Source organism: Manis pentadactyla, chromosome 16, assembly GCF_030020395.1.
Source record: "Manis pentadactyla isolate mManPen7 chromosome 16, mManPen7.hap1, whole genome shotgun sequence".
NCBI lineage: Eukaryota > Metazoa > Chordata > Mammalia > Pholidota > Manidae > Manis > Manis pentadactyla.
This window is the reverse complement of record NC_080034.1, coordinates 54,838,026-54,857,961: the sequence shown is the minus strand read 5'-3', so window position 1 is coordinate 54,857,961 and position 19,936 is coordinate 54,838,026.

Here is a 19,936-nt window from a genome sequence, read left to right as displayed (position 1 = left end):
CACTTTATTTCCAAACTGACCTGCCTCTCAGTGGGAATATAGAAAATGTTTTGTTGATATATGATTCTTTTTTGTTTTCTTGTCTATTAGGGAGTTCAAGAAGAATTTGGGTAGGGCAAAGGTTTTTCTGGATAAGGGTTTAAACATCAGGATGGCTGCCATCCTGCTGGGTAGAATGACTCACCACTTGGCAAGACCCAAGTGGAGCAGCCAAATCAGAACCGATAGGACTGAGAGGCTGGATTCACCCCTTCAGTGGGGCCCCTTGGCAGAATTCTCAAAGCACAAGAAAATTTCCCTGCCTTTTTGTCCGCAGGAAGAGGACACTCTTCTGAAGAGGTTAGAGTCCCTGAAATAAAATGTGGCCAACTTTTGGAGCCTTGGCCTTACTGACAATACCATCTTCCTTACTCAGCTTTCCCCACCATGGCTTCCTTTTGGCTTCCTAAGTCTACCCCTCACTCAATGATTAAAGAGTTCTTTCTTGGATGTTTGAAGAGCTAAAAGTAAGGATGCTGTTGTTTAGGTTTTTATGAAAAATTTTATAGTATGTCATTACGGGAGACCTTAGTTTAGAACTTGCATCTTGCCATTTTCAAGGAGGTTTCGATCCCTTATCCTTCCCATTATTAAGGAAACATAATTGGAAACAGGATCAGTACACTTCTACGTTTGTCACCTGTAGTGACCCAGCTGAGCTGACAGGAGCACCTGTCCAGTTTTGATTTGTTTCCCTGGCAAGCTTCCCTGTTTTTCCTGACTTGTGCATTCTCTCAGTCAACATGCATGCTCTCAGCCCATACATATGGTCTCCTTTGGCTGTCTTTTAACTGTTTGTTTACTTTCAATATCTTAAGGCAGAATTAATCATCTCTGGTTATCTGAAAGTCAAAATTGGCTCATTTATTCACTTAACAAGTGTCTATGGTGTTTCTACTACAAGCAATATCTGAACATTATTAGAAAATGGATGAATTACTTCCCAACAAGCCATTCTTTTAGAGGTGAATGTACCCATCTAATGGAAAATTTCTCACTATACTTATTTGAAGGACAACAAATATAGCCTGACTCTTTGCCAAGACCCATAGATTTTTTTGTCTTCTATGCCTCTGGACCAACCAGACAGACCCCTTCATGGGGCAGGTGTCATTACCCTTCACTGTATATGACAGCAGAATGTCTTGCAGTGAGCACCGACTACGCATTTGTCAAATAAGTGTGTATTCCCCACCAATAAGGCTTTAGAAGACTTTACTTTCTTTCTAAAAAGTGCATTTAGCACCTTCCACAGCTCTCATCTTGGACTATAGGTCAGTAACATTTCAAAAACGAGATGCCAAGTTGGAGACTCTACCTTCTTAGGTATGCGGAAGTTCTCACATGATGACTCTTGATATTGTTGGGGATGGAAAAAGGGGGAGGAGATAGTGTTCCTCTTACTATCAGAATGGGGGTGCCACATAGCAATTGACCAGGGCAGCAGATGGGGTGTTTAGAATGGTGGCGGAAGCTTTGCCTGCTCCTAAGGAAGTGATTCCACGAACTACCTTTGAGGTGTGTGTTGAAGTTTTCAGTCCTCTGAATTAGAGAGGCAGTCTTCCTCAGTGGCATTCATGGTACCAGGAACCTGAACAGACTCCTTCCAGGTAATAGGAGATGCCAGGCTTGGGGTTTCCATGTGCTGCTAAACCAGCTCAACTTGATCCCCCATGAAACCTTGGTGCCCAAGATTCCCTTCAGAATGTCTGCTCTTGGAATAATTAATCTGCTATTTTATTCTGCATTTCCTTCAATTTTCCTTCTTTTCCCCTGACTTCTATTGTCTGCATGATATGCCAGAGAGCAAAGTGGGTGTCTATGAATTCCCTTATCCTATCAGTATCCGTAAGGAGTGGTATGCTTGCAAGTGATTAACAACCAGCTCTCCAGGGGGGAAGAAAGCCTTGATTTGCAGTGTTTGCCAATTTCCACCATGGATGATTTCAAGATGCCAATCTCCATCACTGACACGGAGCTGGAAGGAGATGCATAGTCTCGCCAGCTGGTATGAGCTGGTTCAAGTACGACTGTATCTAAAACCTCTTATTTGAGGAGGCCCCAGGAGAAACAGCCCCCAAGCTAGAGACTGTGGGTCATAGTGGAGCCATTCAGAGTTGCAGAGTGGGTTCCCTGGAAGCAGGCTCAGAGATGGCGACTGGGGAGGAAGCAGCATTAGGGAGAAGCAGCAGCCAGACTGTGACAAAACCCTCAGAAGTGTCCTGTGCGGGGCTGAGGCAGCTGGGCCTTAGAACCCAGCCTGATCCAGTCTCGGGATAGACCCTGAAAGAGCTGACAGGTGGGGGTTCCCTGCTGACACATCCCCGCATCTAGGCAGCTAGTCTTCTTCAAAGGGAGACATGGGCGGTGCATCTTGGGGACAAGCACACCCAAGTGTACCTAAGCCAGAGCGTGGCCACCCAGCCACAAGGGTGGGGTTGATGCTTTCTGCAGGAGCCCCTGACAGCCTGTTTTTGTCTTCAGAGAACCACCTAGAACATACTGTCCCTCACCTGGTTACTGTCTGTGCTAGAGCTCAGCTTTGCCTGGAGCCTCCATTCTTGGGCCCATCCTGCTCATACTTGGGCCCCTGCCGGCTCCTTCCCGAATCCTACCCAAGTTCTGCTCTGCTTTGCCCTCACAGTGTGAGCATGGGCATTTCTGCTGCATCCTTCCAGACATCTTACCTCGGTTGCTTCCAGTTTCTGGCCTCACTCCTTGGTACTGGCAGCTTGTGGTGAACCTGCCTTTCTGAGAAGATGGGTCTGACCCTGGGCTCCTGGCTCTGTGCTGGAATCTGGCCCAAGGGTAGGAAGCAGGGCCAGTTCTGTGCATGGGTGGGGCAGTCAAAGGTAGCAGTCCACCTACCCAAACCAGTGTGGAGAAAGCGAGAGGACTTGGCCCAAAGAGAAGCATAGGAGCTGAGAGTGACAGTAGAGCTCTTATGGCTTATCCTCCTCATTTCCTTTTGGGGACACGAGGACACACAGTAAATGACTGCCCACAGTACCATGGCTGGTAAGGGACAGAGCTGGGAGCAGAACCCCGTCCAGCTCCATTTTTATATATCCTTCCCCCTGAAGTCTGATTTGTTCCTTGAATTACAGTCCCCTTTAAGCCCTCTCCAAGACAGTTTGTGTGTTTTGAAATGGCCTCATTAGCAGACTTCTGTTCTCCTTGGTTAGCAGCCCTGAGCACCCCACTCCTTTCTGGCAGGTGGCCTGTCTGTTTGAGGAGGAATTACTCTGCCTGCTGCCAACTAGGTGCTGGATTTACATGCCAACTGGGCTGCAGGGAAATCATCTGGCATAGCTATGGGGCTCACCAGACTTCCTGGCCTGCAGGGCAGCTGCACCATGTGGACACCTTCTGCCCTGTGGGAAGTGGTCCTGAGCCTAGGCCTGTGTCCCCCCAGGCAGCCACTCAGGCTGCCCCAGGACCTGTTCTTCTGGCCCCAGGCCCTGTTGCTCCCACCGCTCCCTCTTGTATTGGCTGACTTTTCCTCTTTTAGGGCGCTCTTTTAGTAAACATTGTATCTGAAAGAAATCATCCCGTTTCACTCTTTTAACGTGGTTCTTTAGTATATAACGCTTTGTTACCTTTAAAACTTCCTAGATTTTATCTGTAATTATGTATGTCATCCTGATTTCCATTATTTTATAGTAAATTTATCTTTCTAACTTATTCTTTTTGCAAATTTTAAACCAATTATTTAACCAGTTTTCCCCCTAAATGATGAGCAAAGAGGTGTAGGCTTTGCGGGTTGGAGTAGGGCTGCCCTGGCTGCTGAGGAGCTGACGCTCTGCAGGGAGGCTTGAGGGACTCTGGGTGTTACTGGGCTGTGTCATGTCCCTCTGGCCCTCTTTCACTAAATTCTCTTTCTTCCCTCAGACAAATGTGGTGATACAGAAATAACCAGCAATGAGGACTGGCAAAGCTCCCACAACCTACACATAGTGGGTAGAAAATAGTTAGGTACCAAAGATGAGGAAGGACAGGAGGTGGGGTGTGATGTTGTCACATAACAACAATCATTGAGTCAAGGAAACCTGAGGAATGGCAGAAAGTTGTTTTGTTGGCAACAGTGTCCAAATAACAAGTTTCTTTCTTTCTTCCCAAACCCTGGGTCATATATCAGTACTCCACCCCTACCCCCCCAAATCACAGGACAAAGCAAAGAGCAGGAATAGCGAAAGAAGCCATTTTCCAGCTAACGAGCAACTGCTTTTGGAACACCAAGGAGCGAGTGCCTCAAAGAGAGAAAAAGCATTGTGCATTTCAACACTGTTCAGCGCCCACCTTCACCAGAGTCTAGAAATGCATTGATGGAAGCTCTGCACTTAGAAACGGAGCTCAGAAGAATGGTAGACGATGAGAAAAAAGGGTCTCTGTGATGGGCATTAAAAATCCAGAATCAAATAAGGGCCAGACAGAAGGAAAGGACTGAGGTATCCAAGCCAAACCAAGACAGAGGCATTTGCCCCAGCCAGGTCCTCTCCAGTGAGGAGACTTAAAAGTTAGCAACAGATCTCCAGTGGATATAAAGTGTACCTCCATATGTGAAGAATTATGCTTCAGTTAACCCTTTAGTCAACTGAATGTTTTTCTCATTTTTTCTTGTATAGGTTTAATCATTTGTAGTAATTTCTCTTGTGAAAGAACCTGTATTAGTTTGTTATAACTGCTGTAACGAATACCACAGACTGGACGGCTTAAACAATAGACATTTATTTCGCATAGCTCTGGGGGCTGGAAGTCCATGATCAGGCTGTAGGGGGGATGGTCCCTTGAGGCCCCTCTCCTTGGCATGTAGATGCTGCCTTCTCCCTGTGTCTTCATGAGGTCTTCCCTCTGTGTGTGTCTCTGTCCTCATCTCCAGTTCTTATGAGGATGCCAATTAGATTGGATTAGGACCCACTCCAATGACCTTGTTCTAATGTAATTACTCCTTTAAAGGCCCTGTGTCCAAATGCAATTACATTCTGAGGTTCTGGGGGTTAGGACTTCAACACATGAATTTGGGGGAACATAATTCAATCCATAACAGGACATTTCCAGATACTGTTAAGGGTGGCTATCTGGTCAGCCTTCACTCAAGTGACAGTTTCTGCCAGGATTCTGCCAGGATCCATGCCGAGCAGATAAGCAATGCCCTCTTAAGAATACTGCCTTATCAAGGATTATTCCTTTCAGAACCTAAATCCATTAATCTGGGTACACTGGTGGGCACAAGGGCCCACATTGTTCAAAGCTGGGTCCTGATCCTGTCATAGTGATAGCACAACACTGCTGTGGTTCTTACACTTCCCACTCTCCTGGCCCTCAGTGAGGATGGTCTAAAATCCATTGTCTCCATTCTCTGATCAAATGCATACTGCATGTGAATATTTGTTAGATTAAAGTATGGAATTCTCTGGTCAGAGGCTGGGCTTTCCATGCCTGGGGTTGATTCTGTGTATGAGCTGGCACTGGGCATGAGAGCGCTCTATGTAATTGGGTCATGGAAGAGAGGTAGCAGATCTTGTTAGATCTCGATCTCCAACGTCCGTTCTCTCCATTCAGAGTCACACTTGGAATTCTCCAGCAGGAAGTCTTACTTGGAAGTAATGGAAACAGTAAACCTAGGTTTAGAATGAAGTCAAGTTTATGCCTTCATCATTTATTAGCTGTGTGATGTTGGACAAACTACATCACCTCTCTGAGCCTCACTTTCTTGAGTGCTATCACACAAGGTTGTTATGGGGGTTAGTGAGATAACGCACGTAAAGCACCTGGCTCTATTCTTGCACACATGTGACCCTATCACTCCAAACTGTATCACCTGTGCAACACCAGAATGTACCACTGTACCATACCATGCCTGGCTATGCCATGCCATGCCATGTGCTTATTAACAACTCCAGAAGGTGGACCCAGACTTGCCCTACTCGGTTTGGGGCCCTTTCTAAAGTGTTCCCCTGTGCTCATCCCAGCCTTGTCCCCTTTGGTTGGGTTAACCTATATGAATTCCATTCTTGACTTCTAAAGTGGGCTCCCAGCTCTGCTGGCATCCTTGGATTTTGGCATCTCCCCATTCTCTCTGAGAGACATCATCTCTGCTTCCCTAGCCTGCAGCACACCCCTCCTCCACACCCACCAGGGCTGGGAGAATCACTACGTTTTGCAGGAAAAAAAGATTTCTTTTTATGTTAATATACAGCTATATGTTAATATAAAACTTTAAGACTTAAATGTAATTTAATGCTTAATCTAAAAAAACCAATGAGTTAGCTTAAGATTTACTAATGATAACTTATCTGGTACATAATGGTTACTAATGATAACATGTGTTTATAGATGCACATATATATACATATATGCATTCTTTAAAATTAGGGCCATTATGTATATTTAAGTAAAACATTTAATTTATGCAAATCATGTTTATCTCGTTTACATATTTATTATCTCAAATGAAAATAGAAAAATATGATCTACAAAGAAAATCCGCCTTATTGGCCATGGTTTTGGTATGATTTACACTTCTAGTTCTCTTCTGACTCTTAGTACCTACAGCATCTTTACCTAGTGTCTGTGAATGAATGTACTTCATTCACATTATTTAACTACTGAATTTGTCACTCCTCTTTTCCTGGTATTTCTCCACTGAGGAAATGGACTAATGTCGCAATAGATAGAGGACATTAAAAATATTTTTACATAAATCGAGGTTAAATGTGCATATAAGGATACATTTTCATTGCCTGACATTCATTTAGCATGTGCTTTACTGTTCTGGCGAGTAGGATCACTAAACACATGGGTCCAGGAAGCTGTTCTGTCTGATAAGAACTTGGACCAGAAATGGCAGCAACGTTTCCATTTGTCAGGTTACCTTTCCTGGAAACCTTCAGAGTCATCTGCTTCTCATCCAGTCATTTTGTTAGTGAGAAGTTCAAACTATGTTGGGAAGAGTGGCACTGCGGGTATAGAGAACAAAGTTACTAATCCCTCTTGGGGGAGGTTTTGCGGTGACATCTGAGCTGGGTCTGAAGGATGACAGAGAATTTGGCAAATTTGGTGGAGTGTTGAGGAAGGTACTTCTCATTTGCAGTTGCAAATAGTAATTAAAGATGTCTCCCTTTTTTGGGGGGCTCATACCTTGGGTTTATTCCATTTTTTTCTTATTCATGACTGTCCTAGTTCAGGCTGAGGATCATGCCTTAACCTTGGGCTACAGCCTCTGGACTCACGTCCCTCCTTCCGCTGCATCCTGCCTGCCCCTTAGAGTCCAGCACAGTCTCTTCTACCTTCAGTGTTTATTGAGTCATTTATGGACTAAATGAGTCATCATGAAATGCAGCCCTTATTTCTTTCTGGTTTTCTGTTGTCTGTAAATGTGCAGGATGAAGACTAAGATCTATTTATGGCATTTAATGTCTTCCATATTCTGGCCCTAACCTGTCCTTGCTTCTTGCTTTCCCATTACATTTCTGCACCAACTTTTCTGCCCAATGGATCTGCTTACTCTTCCTTAAACTCACATGGAAAGTTCAAACCTCCAGGCCTTGTTTATATGTTCCTGATTTCTCTACAGCTCTCCTCATCTTGAACAGCCTTTAAGACCCCACTGAAGGTTTCTCCCTTCACAAACCTCTGTTCTCCTTTATCCCTGCAATGTAGATTTCTTTCTTTCTTTCCCAATCTTCTGGTTTTCCCAAACTGCTTCTTTTTAAAAACTTGTAATTTATATATTTACCAATCTATTTTGGAATTAACCAGCCCCGTATTGTTGCCTTTTCTTATACTGAGCATGTTTCCATGTGTATTGTTTTAATGGAAAGGTCATAAGCTCTTTTTTTTTTTTACAAAAAAGCAGGAATTTTGTTTTATTTGTATGGGAGCAGTAATTTTATATTTATGTGTATGCCTTAGACTAGTGCCATGCAAACTGTAGAGTGAAGATCTCTGTCCATCGGCAAACTCCTATGGATCTGGAATGAGGTAAGTACAGCAAGTGAGTGTAAGATCTTAGTTTTCATGCAGTGTGCCATTGCCATGACATCCATATCCAAGCATGAGTCATGGGTTTGTTGGGTCAACAGGGAATAGAGCAGACGAGGTTCTGTTGAGGTCTTGCATTGAGGCTCATGTTGTACAAAGTGCATGCAAGCCTTGAGCAGTAGGCTAATCATCAGTCTGCATGGGCTGGGGATGATGCTGGCTGGGCCTTTACCCCAGAGAGAGAAGCACCACCCTGAGCATCTAGGATGAGACCTTGCACATCTCAGGTGCCTAGGTGGTGTGAGGAGATTGATAAACACCAGAGCTGAGCATGTCGATAGCCATGTTTTCTTCTCTATCCCTGTGTAAAAGTCAGAAGCATCAACATAAATGCAATGCAAATTCAATTCACATTGCATACATAACCCAGATGTTACTAGGGTTACCCTGACCCCTAGACCTAAATGAGATTGCCCTTTTATTCTACAAATTATGGGAAGTCTAAAGCCTTCCTCAAGATTTATGCAAGGTTTTGGAGACTTAGCAACCCATAGCCACCAGAGGCTCTTAGGACTTACTCCCACATCCATCACCCTGAGCTCTCTAAAGCCTTGACCACAATGGGAAATTCAGCCTTTTTACTAATTTTCACAACTCCCTATGCTCTCAGATAGAAAAAAGTCACCAAGGCCTTTGCACAGGTAGCAGACTTTACTAAAGATTTGGGGAGACAGAACAATTCTTATAATGCAGAGGTGTCTTATTAAAAAATCATTGCTCAAATGTTTCACTACTTGTAATGCTTCTGGAAGCATCTCAAGGATCTGACTTTCTGGTCCTTTCCTTCCATCCTCACCTTGGTCTTATGTGGATGATACAGTCAGTTCGTCTAACCTTTCCTGAGTCAGTGTTTTTCAGGGGCCCTTGACGACGCATTAGTCTCCTCCTGGGGATGCTGGCACAGTCATCATCTTTCACTTCCTACAAAATGAGTTTCATGGCTTTATTAGTCAGCCTCAGACTCTTAAAATTATCCAGACATTCTTCCCACAGATTCACCGGTGTGTGTGGACTGTTCATGGGAACTGAGGTCCACTGAGAAACAGATGACGCATACCTCATGTCCCCCTTCTGCTCACTCAGGGGCGCGTGTTCATGCAGCAGATTCATGGAAATCAAATGCATGTGTGATTGGCTCCATCTACCACCCAATTGAGCCTCTTCTTCCCCCCATTAAATTCTCTAATAAGAATAAGGTGGAGTGATTTTTTTCCCATTATATCTACATATAAAAACCACTTGTCCTGAGAAACTAGGAGACTCAGCTGCTACTTTCTCTTTGTAACCCACTCATGTGCACCTAGACGTCCATGGCTTGGTAGCAGAGAGGACACATTTGCAGAACAGTAGGAAACCTTTTGGATATGGGAGGTCATGCTCCCTTACTCTGTGAACTGCACTTTGAGCAACGAAACTGGGTCAATGATAATTAAACTAGCCAAAGCCTTACCTAATTCCACAGGGCTGCTTTTCTTACCTATTTTCCAACATCTTTATTTTCTTGGTGCAAAAGACTTCCCTGTTCTATTTTCAAGACTCCATGGATGCTGCCCAACGGTGGCATTGTGAGAAGGGAGAGCTCAGCTGTAGTCTAACAATAGGAGAAATCCCCTCAGGACAGGCGGTGGTGTCATTGGGAGGCAGATAAAGGCGATGCTTGTGTCTGGGACAGCCCAGAACTGAAAGGGAAAAAAATCGAGGCTCCTAGAGTCTCAAGATGGGCGACTATTCACTCAGAGCCAGAAGTTGCTGAATCCTGGGTGTACCAACTATATCTGCCTGCAGACGGGCCAGGGAAATCACTCCTGCCAGTGCCAAGGGAGGAGGGATGGGAGGAGAGGGGGCGTGTGGAGCTGTGGTGGCAGCTGTTCCTCAGGAGGGGGCGGGGTGAGCAGCACCAGTCTTCCTACCCCGGTGCCTGGGCGAAGGGATGAACCTGAGCCTAGAGGAAAGGAGAGAGGGAGGTGCAGGGACATGGCTTTGTGTGGCCAGCACTGCCAGTTGCCAGGGCTGGGCAATGCCAGCTCCTTCGCTGTCTCCCCAGACTCTTCCCAAAGCCCTGCCTCCTCTCCCACATTTAAAGGATCCTTCTCAGTTTATTGGGAGTAGATGGCTGGCACCTTGTCCCCAACGACTGACAAAAGAAGAATGTGTCAGCCAAATTCTGTGGTTTTCCTCCTGGGCGTGGCCAGATGAGTTGAATGCCCCCGCGCCACCCTCTCCCCGGCCCCCACCCACGGCCCAAGTACAAGCAAGTGGGAACATTGCTGGCTGGGACTTCAGCAGAAGGCAGGGGTGTGAGTGGCAGAAGTAAACTGAGCCAGCAGGGCTGAACCTCAAAGTGGCACCTTTGGGGGCCTCTGCCATGCTTCCAGCTTGGGAGGGCCAGGCTGACCTTTCAGGGACCTGGAAAGGGCTGAGCTGGTGGCTGCTGTGTGTGGGCTATTTATGTCCATGTAATAGTTGGTATGTCATTGCCTGGACAGTGTCCCTGGCTCCACTGTTTTTGTCAATTGATTTCACAGGAATTCACTCATACAGTTGCCAAAATCCAGGACTGCAGTACACATCTGCTTGTTTCATTGACATGTATGTTCTTCAGTTCCTGTAATTGGGGTAGATCTCATGTCACCGTGAGCTGCTATGCTTGATGTCAAAAGCTCATTCACCCCTCTTCCCACTGCCTGCTGAGCCTGTGTGAGCCGGGGGGGAGGCAGGAGGGAGGGGGAGACAAGGATGGAGAGGGGGCTGGGAAGGAGGAGAAGAGCTGGCAAGGGTCTGCAGTCCAGCCCAGCTGTACCTTGCAATACCCTGGGTGTAGGAGGGCTATCAGAGGGCCCTGCGCCCCGCTAGGCTTCTCCCCCATAAACAGAGTCTCTGCCGGTGGGGGCGGCTGCCGCATTTTTAAAACCTCCCCAAGGCATCACTCCATGGAGAACCACCACACTAAACCCACGGCACAACGGTGCCAGAACTTCGGCCCACCAAGGAAAATCCTATCAACAGATCTCTCCCTCCCTCACTACTGTTCATTCGCAAGAGAGTTTGGGGGCCTCTCCAGGGGCAAAAGCCTTGTAAACTCCTGGGAATACACGTAAGATGCTCTTTGTGGGAGGAGTGAAGGCAGTGTCCTCATTTAATTCCCAAAAGAGTTCTGTGGAGCAGATTTTACTACCCGCATTTGTCATGGGAGAGACTAGGCTTTGCAAGGCTGCTGCCCCCAGACCACAGCTGGAAGGTCCTGGAGCCAGCATTCAAACTCGGAGAGTTCTGGTTTGTGGGTTCACACTCTGTTTGCCTCTTTGCCTCCCTGGGCAGAGGAGGTGTCTGAAGAGTCTGGAAGAGCTGATGTTTACCTGTTCTTCACACTGGCATCGCCGCGCCGCTCCCCAGGCAGATACAGGAGACCAGTGCAGCCCAGGCGGCGGGGACCTCGCAGGCAGAGGCAGGCGGCTGCTGGCAAGGCCGGCCGCTCTGCCAGAAGTCCAGCCCGGAGGGCCTGGGTGGGTCAGGAAAGGGCCCGACATACATTCAAAGGAGAATAGCTGTTATTCTGAAGGATATGAGGAGTCATAGAGGACTTCAGTGCAGGGGATGGCTAGAAATGTGCCTTAGATGCCTTGCAGATAGCACCTGGGCCAGGAGCCATGGGAGGTCCGAGGGATACTTGGGACACAGTGCTGCTTAGGTGGGTGGAGCCCCCGGCAGGAGGACCCCCAGGCAGAAGGAATCCCTGCAGGAGGACCTCCCAGGCAGAAGGAATCCCCCCCAGGAGGACCCACCCCAGGCAGAAGGAGCCCTCTGGGGCAGGTGGAGCCCTGACAGGAGGACGCCCAGCAAAGAAGCTCCCCAGGAAGGTGGAGCCCTGGGCAGGTGGAGCCAGCCAGACTCGCCAAGGACGCTGGTCTTTGCGAGGACATTCGCATTAGGCCGACTGCCCTTTAAGAAATGCCAGTCAGGCTTCCTGGGCTGGTCAGCAGGACTCATCTTTTTGTCTGTGAATAACAGTTCCTCTTCTTTCTCCTCACTGATTGTTTTACACATTTCTAGCCTTGCATACAGTCACGTGGGGCTCATTTCTGAGGTGAATGTGATGAGACGGCACAGGGCTCCGGAGTGCCTCCACGCCCCTGAAGCAGCTTTGCAGGCCCCAGGCCCCAGGCCCCAGTGGGCTTCAAGGATGGCTCTTTCTGGACCGCGCAAGGCTGAGCTTTCTCCTACTGCTGTGCTGGCCTCTGTCTCCTTGGAACCGGGCCTTCCTGAGTCCCCTGCATCGGTGCCAGCACTTTTGGTCCTGTCTTTACAGTTGAGGAAAGAATGGTGTGAACTACGGCGTTCCAGGTCTGCTCTGAGGACCACAGGAGCTGCAGCGTGCCCTTGGGAACCAGCCGCGGCGCGGCACCACTGTGCTTTTTAACTCTCTTAGAGGATTGCAATATGAACACTTCAGTTAGAGTTGGATACGGTGCTCCAGAACGTACTTCCCACATCCACCCCACACCACTGTTGTGACCGATAAGAGTTCCAGCAGGAGTACAGATGAGGAACCGACGCACACAGATGAACTCGGAGGATATGAGCTACAGCCCGGACATGCGTGGGTGACAGCCGGGGACAGGGGAATCTGAAACGCAGAACAGACATCGAAGGAAATGCAGCTCTATTTCCAGGCTCTGGCAGCGTTCCCATCCTTCCTAACCCTCCCCAAGTCCACCCTCAATTATTGATTAGAGAAAACCTAGGGTGACTGGTTTTAATGAATAAGATGGAAATGATGGGAAATTAACATATCAATGACTTGCGTTCAAATAGTTGCTTTTGAAGTGATTGAAAAATTATTCTCTTAAACATTATAAATCCTCTTCTACATTCTGGTTTTTGACACTAAAAACTGACTTAAGACAAAAAAAAAAAAAGGTTGCTTTTTTTTGTTTTTTCCCTTTTTGCATCTGACAAAGGAAAGTTTCAACCCAGCCTAGGCCCAGTCTTCTTCAATTAGATACTAAAGACTTCCAATTTAACTTAAAAATATTTATACAGTATTTTTATTTCTGATCACATTAATAATACATGTTCAGTATGGAAAACTTGGAAACTAAAGAAAAGTAGAAAGCTGAAGATAAAATGACCTATATTGTAACTCTCTCTTTAATACATTTATGTAAATTTTTTAGTAAAACTATATGCATAGTGGACTTGCTGTTTTTAACATCTAGTGATATATTGAGAACATTTTCCCATGCCACTGTATAGTCTTTGACAATATAGTTGTTATTAAGTGCACAGTGACAATGTAACACTGGAGATCGGAGTTTGAAAATATCTTCTTCTCATTGAAACTTGGGTCAAAACAGGGTGTATTCACCTACCTTTTCTCCCAGACCATAGCTGCCTTCCCCTTTAAGTTCAGAAGGTCATTTTTCCCCCAATATTTTTTACTGTGGTAAAATATGCATAATATAAAATTTACCATCTTAACCATTTTTAAATGTATGGATCAGCAATACTACATAATTCATGTTGTTGTGCAACCATCCCCACCATCCATCTCCAGAAATTTTTCACCTTCCCAAACTGAAACTTTGTACCCATCAGCAATAACTCCCCATCCCCTTCCCCCAGCCCCTGGACACCACCACTCCACTGCTGTCTCTATGAATTTACATACTCTACATACCATATAAGTGGAAAAATACAGTATTTGTCTTTTGCAATTGACTTATTTCACTGAACAAATTGTCTTTAATACTCATCCATGTTGTAGCGTATGTCAGAATTTCCTTCATTTTTATGGCTAAATAATATTCCAGTGTATGGATATATCACTTTTGTTTATACATTCATCCCTCTGTGGACACTTAGGTTGCTTCCACATTTTGGCTATGGTCAATAATGCTGCTATGAACACGGGTATACAAGTATCTATTCAAGGCCCTGCTTTCAGTTCCATTGGGTATATATCCAGAATAGGAATTGCTGTATCATATGATAATTCTATTTTTAATTTTTTGAGCACCTGAAATACTTTTTCTATAGTGGTTGTACCATTTTACATTCTCACCAAAAATGTACAAGTGTTCCAATTTCTCCACATGCTTGCCAACATTTGTTATTTTTATTTTTCTAATGCCATCCTAATGCATATGAGGTGATATTTCATTGTGGCTTAAATTGCATTTCCTTAATGATTAGCAATGTTGAGTATCTGTTCATGTACTTGGCCATTTTTATATCTTCTTACAGATATGTCTATTCAAGTCCTTTGCCCATTTTGAATTGGGTTGTTTACTTTTCAAGTAAAAAATGACCCTGTAAGTCAGCCCTTTTAATTCCTACTCTATGCCCTCTCACCCTGCCACTTCCTCAGGGTCTGGCAAGCTGGCCATCCTGTCCTTATGGAGGGTCTGCCTGTGCTCCTATGGCTAATTTAAGCAGATGTGTAGGAATATGACTCAGCATAAGTTATATTTATCATTTATATTGTGGGTCCCACACAGATGGGAACTTGCAGAACAGGTAAATTACGGAGTGAATACTTAGATTACAAGAATATTCTACAAGGGTGAAGCCAACATGGCGGCATGAGTAGGACAGTGGGAATCTCCTCCCAAAAACATATATATTTTTGAAAATACAACAAATACAACTAATCCTAAAAAAGAGGCCAGAAGACACAGGACAACAGACAGAATACAACTACACCAGCAAGAACCCAGCGCCTGGTGAAAGGGGTAAGATACAAGCCCTGGCCCGGCGGGACCCAAGCACACCTCCCCCCAGCTCCCAGCGGGAGAAGAGCAGGCAGAGTGGGAGGGAGAAGGAGCCCAGGACTGCCGAACACCCAGCCCCAGCCACCTGCACCAGAGCGCAGGCACAGTGCATGCGTTGAGGGCTGCTAACTAACTAATGAAATAGGGCAGCAAGACCTCTGAGTGGTTGCTGAAGCTGATGCCCCTGTGACAAAGAAAAGCGGAGGCTTTTTGAAAGTCTTAAAGGGACAGGGATTTAACAGGTGGATGGAAACAGCATATGTCACAGCCCAGTGGCAGGAAATTACAGGGAAAACCGGATGCACTAACCCCTGGGCAACAGCTCTGAGACCCCTCACGGAGGTAAACAACCAAACAGCCCTCACCCCCTGTCCATTACCCCTCCGGGCGCTGCGAAAGCAGAGAAACAGCCTAAGGCAAACCCCGCCCACAGTAAGGGAGATCCATCCATATCGGCCAGGCAAGACACAAAGACCCAGCCTACCCGCAATAACCGAACATAAGCCACTACAGGTCGCAGTTATCCCAGTAAAGAAAGGCCAGTAGCAAGTGAAAATTTTGGCCCTCCCAGCTGACAGTCAATAGCACCTGTCAACATGAAAAGGCAAAAAAAGATGATCCAGACAAGACTAACACAGACAGCTTCGGCAGCTGCTACATCTTTCCCTGAGAAGGAACCTGGGGAGATAGATTTAACCAGTCTTCCTGAAAAAGAATTCCAAACAAAAGTCATAACCATGCTGATGGACTTGCAGAGAAATATGCAAGAACTAAGGAAGGAGAATACAGAAATAAAACAAGCTCTGGAAGGACTTCAAAACAGAATGGACGAGATGCAAGAGACCATTAATGGACTAGAAAACAGAGAACAGGAACACAGAGAAGCTGATGCAGAGAAAGATAAAAGGATCTCCAGGAATGAAAGAATTTTAAGAGAGCTGAGTGACCAATTGAAAAGGAATATTATATGCATCATCGCAATAGCAGAAGGAGAAGAGACAGAAAAAGGGATAGAAAATGTCTTTGAAGAAATAATTGCCGAAAACTTCCCCAAACTAGGGGAAGAAATGGCCTCTCAGACTACAGAGGTACACAAAACTCCCATGACAAGGGATCCAAGGAGGGCAACACCAAGACCCATAATAATTAAAATGGCAAAGATCAAAGACAAGGACAAAGTATTAAAGGCAGCCAGAGAGAAAAAAAAAGTTACCTACAAAGGAAAACCCATCAGGCTATCATCAGACTTCTCAACAGAAACCCTACAGGCCAGAAGAGAATGGCATGATATACTTAATGCAATGAAACAGAAGAGCCTCGAACCAAGACTACTGTATCCAGCACGAATATCATTTAAACATGAAGGAGGGATTAAACAATTCCCAGACATACAAAAATTGAGGGAATTTGCCTCCCACAAACCACCTCTACAGGGCATCCTACACGGACTGCTCTAGATGGGAGCACTCCTAAAAAGAGCACAGAACAAAGCACCCAACATATGAAGAAGGGAGGAGGAGGAATAAGAAGGGAGAGAAATAAAGAATCATCAGACTGGGTTTATAATAGCTCAACAAGCGAGTTAAGTTAGACACTAAGATAGTAAAGAAGCTAAACCTGAACTTTTGGTAACCACAAACTTAAAGCCTGCAATGGCAATAAATTCATACCTTTCAATAATCACCCTAAATGTAAATGGACTGAATGCACCAATCAAAAGACACAGAGAAAGAGAATGGATAAAAAAGCAAGATCCATCCATATGCTGCTTACAAGAGACTCACCTCAAACCCAAAGACATGCACAGACTTAAAGTCAAGGGATGGAGAAAGATATTTCATGCAAACAACAAAGAGAAGAAAGCAGGTGTTGCAATTCTGGTATCAGACAAAACAGACTTCAAAATAAAGAAAGTAACAAAAGACAAAGAAGCACATTACATAATGATAAAGGGCTCAGTCCATCAAGAGGATATAACCATTACTAATATATATGTACCCAATACAGGAGCACCAACATACCTGAAACAAATACTAACAGAACTAAAGGGGGAAATAGAATGCAATGCATTCATTCTAGGAGACTTCAACACACCATTCACTCCAAAGGACAGATCCACCAGACAGAAAATAAGTAAGGACACACAGGCACTGAACAACACATTAGAACAGATGGACCTAATAGACATCTACAGAACTCTACATCCAAAAGCAACAGGATACACATTCTTCTCAAGTGCACATGGAACATTCTCCAGAATAGACCACATACTAGGCCACAAAAAGAGCCTCAGTAAATTCCAAAAGATTGAAATCCTACCAACCAACTTTTCAGACCACAAAGGCATAAAATTAGAAATAAACTGTACAAAGAAAGCAAAAAGGCTCACAAACACATGGAGGCTAAACAACACGCTCCTAAATAATCAATGGATCAATGACCAAATCAAAATGGAGATCAAACAATATATGGAAAGAAATGACAACAACAACACTAGGCCCCAACTTCCGTGGGACACAGCAAAAGCAGTCTTAAGAGGAAAGTATATAGCAATCCAAGCATATTTAAAAAAGGAAGAACAAGCCCAAATGAATGGTCTAATGTCACAAATATCGAAATTGGAAAAAGAAGAACAGATGAGGCCTAAGGTCAGCAGAAGGAGGGACATAATAAAGATCAGAGAAGAAATAAATAAAATTGAGAAGAATAAAACAATAGCAAAAATCAATGAAACCAAGAGCTGGTTGTTCGAGAAAATAAACAAAATAGATAAGCCTCTAGCCAGACTTATTAAGAGGAAAAGAGAGTCAACACAAAACAACAGTATCAGAAACAAGAAAGGAAAAATCACGACGGACCCCACAGAAATACAAAGAATTATTAGAGAATACTATGAAAACCTATATGCTAACAAGCAGGGAAACCTAGGAGAAATGGACAACTTCCTAGAAAAATACAACCTTCCAAGACTGACCCAGAAAGAAACAGAAAATCTAAACAGACCAATTAACAGCAACAAAATTGAAGCGGTAATCAAAAAACTACCAAAGAAAAAAACCTCCGGGCCAGATGGATTTACCTCGGAATTTTATCAGACATACAGGGAAGACATAATACCCATACTCCTTAAAGTTTTCCAATTTTTCCAAAAAATAGAAGAGGAGGGGATACTCAAAAACTCATTCTATGAAGCTAACATCACCCCAATACCAAAACCAGGCAAAGACCCCACCAAAAAAGAAAACTACACACCAATATCCCTGATGAACATAGATGCAAAAATACTCAACAAAATTTTAGCAAACGGAATTCAAAAATACATAAAAAATATTGTACACCATGACCAAGTGGGATTCATCCCAGGGATGCAAGGATGGCAAAACATTCGAAAGTCCAACAACATCATCCACCACATCAACAAAAAGAAAGACAAAAACCACATGATCATCTCCATAGATGCTGAAAAAGCATTTGACAAAATTCAACATCCATTCATGATAAAAACTCTCAGCAAAATGTGAATAGAGGGCAAGTACCTCAACATAATAAAGGCCATCTATGATAAACCCACAGCCAACATTATATTGAACAGAGAGAAGCTGAAAGCTTTTCCTCTGAGATCGGGAACTAGACAGGGATGCCCACCCTCCATACTGTTATTCAACATAGTACTGGAGGTCCTAGCCACGGCAATCAGACAAAACAAACAAATACAAGGAATCCAGATTGGTAAAGAAGAAGTTAAACTGTCACTATTTGCAGATGACATGATACTGTACATAAAAAACCCTAAAGACTCCACCCCAAAACTACTAGAACTGATATCGGAATACAGCAAAGTTGCAGGATACAAAATCAACACACAGAAATCTGTGGCTTTCCTATACACTAACAATGAACCAACAGAAAGAGAAATCAGGAAAACAACTCCATTCACAATTGCATAAAAAAAAATAAAATACTTAGGAATAAACCTAACCAAAGAAGTGAAAGACTTATACTCTGAAAACTACAAGTCACTCTTAAGAGAAACTAAAGGGTACACTAACAGATGGAAACGCATCCCATGCTCGTGGCTAGGAAGAATTAATATCGTCAAAATGGCCATCCTGCCCAAAGCAATATACAGATTTGATGCAATCCCTATGAAACTACCAGCAACATTCTTCAATGAACTGGAACAAATAATTCAAAAATTCATATGGAAACACCAAAGACCCCAAATAGCCAAAGCAATCCTGAGAAAGAAGAATAAAGTAGGGGGATCTCACTCCCCAACTTCAAGCTCTATTATAAAGCCATAGTAATCAAGACAATTTGGTCCTGGCACAAGAACAAACCACAGACCAATGGAATAGATTAGACAATCCAGACATTAACCCAGACATATATGGTCAATTAATATTTGATAAAGGAGCCATGGACATACAATGGGGAAATGACAGTCTCTTCAACAGGTGGTGCTGGCAAAACTGGACAGCTACATGTAGGAGAATGAAAGTGGACCCTTGTCTAACCCCACATACAAAAGTAAACTCAAAATGGATCAAAGACCTGAATGTAAGTCACGAAACCATTAAACTCTTGGAAGAAAATATAGGCAAAAACCTCTTAGACATAAATATGAGTGACCTCTTCTTGAACATATCTCCCTGGACAAGGAAAACAACAGCAAAAATGAACAAGTGGGACTATATTAAGCTGAAAAGATTCTGTACAGCAAAAGACACCATCAATAGAACAAAAAGGAACCCTACAGTATGGGAGAATATATTTGAAAATGACACATCCAATAAAGGCTTGACGTCCAGAATATATAAAGAGCTCACACACCTCAACAAACAAAAAACAAATAACCCAATTAAAAAATGGGCAGAGGAACTGAACAGACGGCTCTCCAAAGAAGAAATACAGGTGGCCAACAGACACATGAAAAGATGCTCCACATCGCTAATTATCAGAGAAATGCAAATTAAAACTACAATGAGGTATCACCTCACACCAGTAAGGATGGCTGCCATCCAAAAGACAAACAACAACAAATGTTGGCGAGGCTGTGGAGAATTGGGAACCCTCCTACACTG